This window comes from Vigna radiata, chromosome 6 (genome assembly GCF_000741045.1).
Source record: "Vigna radiata var. radiata cultivar VC1973A chromosome 6, Vradiata_ver6, whole genome shotgun sequence".
NCBI lineage: Eukaryota > Viridiplantae > Streptophyta > Magnoliopsida > Fabales > Fabaceae > Vigna > Vigna radiata.
The window spans coordinates 18,379,072-18,384,658 of NC_028356.1; positions in this window are offsets into that span (position 1 = coordinate 18,379,072).

Consider the following 5,587-nt stretch of genomic DNA (forward strand, 5'->3'; position numbering starts at 1 on the left):
TAAGGGCCACCGCCCGGCGGTAAGGGCCACCGCCCGGCGGTAAGGGCCACCGCCCGGCGGTAAGGGCCACCGCCCGGCGGTAAGGGCCACCGCCCGGCGGTAAGGGCCACTCTTCAAGTCTTCAATTTTCTTCTCTTTTCTTAAGTCTACGACCTTTATCTTCAACTCCATTCTTCACTTTCTCAAAATAGCTACAAAACAATGCAAAACAAGCATAATATCGCTAAAAACAACTTTTGGCTCTTTACAAACTCATTTATTGAGTTTTGCTTGATTCTAAGCTCATTGTAAGTAGTATAGGGTGTAATTTGGTCTAAAATGACATATGAAAATAACTGTTTTTCAACCTTCATCAACACCCCAAACTTAGAACTTTGCTTGTCCTCAAGNAAACAAAACAAAACAAAACACAAAACAAAGCTTGGCTTTATCCTCTTCCATCCAATGTTTCACCATTCCCAAAGTACATGACAAAACTACTCAATCCCCTATCTTCAGTGAAATCAAAATAAGATGTATGCATGCTTTCAATCCAGATATTGTACAATAGATGTTACACATTATGAATGACCAATCCATCAAGCAAAAATGCACTCATGAAAATTAACAGTTCATACCAAGCAAGTGTTTCACTCAATCACTCAAGTGTTTAAGGTGACACTCCACTCTCTATTATTCACAAGTTTACATGAAACAAAATTGTCATTCATCTCAAACAATCAACATATTTACCTGCAAATGTCATCAAAAGGACTTTTTTCTTTTAATACACCAATAATACAGCGTTTTCTAAAGCCAATCGACGTATTATTGTCAGCCAGAAGCAAAAAGAGTTACCCTTTTTAATTCTTTTTTTCTTTTTTCCTTTAAACCACCAAGACTACATTAAATTCTATGGGGATGGACATATTATTTGTCAGCCAGAAGCCAAAGAGTTTCTCCCTTTTTAATTCCTTTTATTTTTAATGCAACAATAAATGAAGAGTTACTCCCTTTTTAATCCAACAATAACGTTATGGAAGATGTAGCGTTTTGAAGGGGTTTGAAATCCAAATGTATAACGTCCTCTATATATTCGAAATCCAAAATCTATCAACATTTTTCTTATATTTTCTGTACTCCTACAAGCTTTTTTATGTCCTTGAAGGAGATAACATAAAACAGAAGAAAAAAATTAACAGATGGAGTTCTTAGGAGAAATTTTATGAATGGAAGATGTAGCGTTTTGAAAGGGTCCAAAATCCAAATGTATCAACCTTTTTCTTTGTGTTACTAACATTCCTTCAAGCTTCGGGACAGAATCAAACCACAAAGAGGTGACTCCTTTTTGCGACCTAGAAGGAGCTACTAGTAACACAGAGAAAAAGTTAACCCAAAGAAACCTTGGAGTTTTTACAAGAAATTTGATAAATGGATGTCAACTTAAATTATTACTATTGGGAAAGGCCTGATATGGGCCTGATATGGGCTTCAATAATAAAAGGCACTCTACTTAAATGATATATGGGAAAATGCAGTTTTCTGCTAGAAACGATGAGGTTGATGTTAATTTTTCCAGACTTCCAAAGTGTCTTTTTGGTTTAATGTTTTTTTCTTATAATCCAACAATAAACGTTGAATATCTTGAGAATCTGACGTTTTGGTCACTCATTTTTTTTCTTTTTACTTATTAAATTCCCATAGAACGTCTATTCTAGGGGGCTTCGACGTGAAAGGCATTGGTTTGGACTAGTTGTGAGCATTAATTTTGTGTTGTTACGAGAGGTTTTGAATTGACTCTATAAATATGATGCTTAACTCTATACAATTCCACAGTTTAATCATTATTCATTCATTTTTTAAAGTTTCAAAAACTTGTTCTTTTTGAAATCAGATCCACTAATTCGGTAGAAAACAACTTCTTGAAACTTAAAAATTTAATCATATAATCAAGAAACTTCAAGTTGTAAAAGCAGTTTTAGGGCTCTACTGATTTTGAAAAAACAGTTATCTTCTTACTATTTTTTTCCCTGTTAAATCAGAAATCGCGAACCCATGGTTACACAGACTTCATCATCTTCCTCCTCACCTTTTTTCTACGTGGCATTGCATTTCCATGTGCGTTTTTCTCTTTTGAATCATTTAAACATACTTTTACTCCAACTATATTAGACTTTGATGGATTATCTTCCATTTGAACCGATTAAAATGAGTTTTCGTTGTGTTTTGGTGCAGTTTTCCTCGTGTCTTTTGGTAGCGTATTAGTACCTTCTCCCTTTGGTAGTTTCCTAGTAAGAAAAGCTTGTGTCTTTTCGTCTCTTATGGTATTTCAACCAAAACCGAACCTGGGTCTTGCCTAGCTCTCATGTCACCGTATTCTTTTTCATTGGCGGTTTGCATGATGTCTAGGCAACAACCTAGGTTCGGTTTTGGGTTGAAATGCCATTAGAGATGCAAAAGACACAAGCTTTTCTTATGAAGAAACTAGCAAAGGAAGAAGGTGGTATCAGGCTACCGAAAAACACATGCAAAACTATACTAAAACACAACTCATTAGACGTCGAATGCATAAATGAATTCGACGTTATATAGTTGTTTTGAAAGGAAAAGAAAAAATAATAAAAAGGAAACTAAATAATTAAACATCGTAGATAGTATAAAATGATGTTATATGGGTTGATTTGAAAGAAAAATAAAAGAATAACTACTAGCTAAAGGAGATAACAAAAAACCCAAAGAAAAAAAATTAAAAAATGGAGTCATTAGGAGAAATTTTATGAATGGATGTCTACTAAAAATAATTATTGTTGACATCAAAGCCAGTTTAAATTGGCGTTTTATTGGTTTATTTAAAAGAAAAATATAAGAATAACTACTAGTTGTAATACACAACGTCCATCTTTTGTATTTATTTATTTTGTATTGAACATAAATTGTTTCCTTAACTAAAGTTATGTGATTACCTAGGTTTTGTACACCACGGACCACCACGTCAAACCCCAAATTGTTCGACGTTCTACATTGGTATAAACGTCGAAACCATAAAGTGGGCGACGTTCTGTCTAGTTTAAAAGAGAAAAGAAATAAAAAATAAAAAGCAGATTCACTCTCTGTCACCTAAAACGTCGAATATTTAGCGTGGTGGACATCAAATGTGGGTAGAGTGATACTGCTGGAAGCAAACCACTATTTCGTTATTTTTTATTTTAAATTGAATGTCAGTTGTTTCTTAAAATGATGTTAAGTGTTTCTAAGGTCATTGTTTTACATCGTTCTGGCCCTTGTTTGATGTTAGCACAATTTAGATTATGTCTTTCTGATCTTTGCTTGTTGTTAATGAATATTATTCGGCGAACGGTTTCAATAGAGGATGTGGAGCGATTGAATTTATTTATGGTAATGCTAGCGATCATTTTTAACATTGCGAATTGGGTGGTGAGACGTTGACCGCGTGACGTTATAGCCCATTTTTGCACTAGTGAGTTCTCCATCACACGATGCCTTGTATTGCAAGTTTCCTATTTCAAATGATTCATAAAATCCATTAGTAATAGAATTTGAATTCTTATTGCAAGGGGAAGATACTAAATCAATTTTGAAATCACAGATTCTTTTAGATTGCTAAACAGAAGCCATCCCCTGGTCTATAGTCGATTCAACGAAAAACAAAGTCGACTAGTTTTTCAAATATCTTATGAAAACCTGTTCTGGAGCCAATTGTTGGGAAACAGGTAGGCTTCTTTTTAACACAAAGAGGGGGGGGGGGGNGAATTGGTGGGTTTTCAAAATCAGATTCTTTTCGCAATCTTTTCAGAGTAGAAAACTTTACAAATTTTCTTGAATCGCAAGTTATAGAAAATTTAGTGCAATGGAAAATCAAAGTAGACTATACCAATATTAAAGTCCACTGAATGTAAAAGTATAGGGATAGAGAATTCAAACGCAAATTTTTATATTGGTTCGGCCTCAATGCCTATATCTAGTGTCCTTCCAGTACTAGGAAGCAAATGCACTATAATGGTCAAGGTTTTTACAACAAGACTTTTATAGAAGACCTGCACGTCAAAAATATAAAATACCTCTCTAACCCTCTAACCAAAATATAGGCAAACCACACAACAAGAGTTGAACCAAGCTATCCCCTCTCCTACAATCTCCAACCCACTTTTAACAATCCTCAAAGTGTACTAGACACCACGAGTCCAACCCCTGTAGTCCAATCTCTGGAAACAATCAGGTCTCGTCTATTTATAGATTTTTATAAATTAAACGCTCATGTAGTCGATTATACTACTAATAAAGTCGATTGTATTATAACAGCTATAATAGTTAAGACACAATAGTAGCAATCTAGTCAAACCAATTAATGTCTTAGTCAATACATTTGACCAACATTCAATGCTCAACTAACTTTTAAAAATATAATCGTTACTGTTCATGAGCATAACATAATTCAAAATAAGCAACTAATACAGTCGAATGCGTGGCACACACAGTCAACTTCGACACAAAAGTTCACTTTGAAATTCTTTTCAATTTAAAAGCTCACATAGCACTGTTTATGAAAAATCTGTGCATAGTCACGAGCTTAAATCCATTCCCCCATAATAAAGTCGACTTACAACGTGCAGTAATGCAACACAATGTAAGTTCATAAATGTGCATGTGGTTTTCTTCATTCAAATCATGTGAATGCAACCAGATATGATGTAACATATATAAACATTCACATATCAAGATAAACACATAAACATTTTCAACAATATATCAACCAATAAGCAATAAAACATGTAACACATCAATCAACATATGTGTTATTAAAAATATGTTGTCGTTCGCTGTCTAATATTTATTAAGGACATACAAAGCCCATACAGACATAACCTCAAATGTGTTAACGTCAAACAAGGCAAGAATGATGTAAAACAATGACCTTAGAAACACTTAACATCATTTTAAGAAACAATTGACGTTCAATTTAAAATAAAAAATAACAAAATAGTGGTTTGCTTCCAACAGTATTACTCCTACCCACATTTGATGTCCACCATGCTAAACATTCGACGTTTTATATGTCAGCAAGTAAATCCCTTCTTTATTCTTTTTTTCTTTTCTCTTTTATACCAAATAGAATGTCGAACACTTTATGGCTTGACGTTGAGACTAGCATAAAACGTCGAACAAGATGGGTCGACGTGACGTTCGTTGGTGCACATAACGTCACTACGAAAATAGCTGACGTCCAATACAAAGTAAAATAATACTAAATATTGATATAACTAACATGACGTCAACCGTAACAAAAGATTGATGTTGTATATTACAGCTAACAAATAAATCAACCAATAAAATGTCAATTTAAACTGGCATCGAAATTTTATTATTTAGTTCCTTTTTTATTATTTTTTCTTTTTCTTTTAAACCAACCACAGAACGTCGAATTCTTCTATGCATTGATGTCAACAATAATTATTTTAAGTAGACATCCATTCATAAAATTTCTCCTCTGAACTCCATCTGTTAATTTTTTCTGTGTTTTCTGTTATCTCCTTCATAGTAGTTATTCTTTTATTTTTCTTTTAAATCAACCCATATAATGTCATTTTAT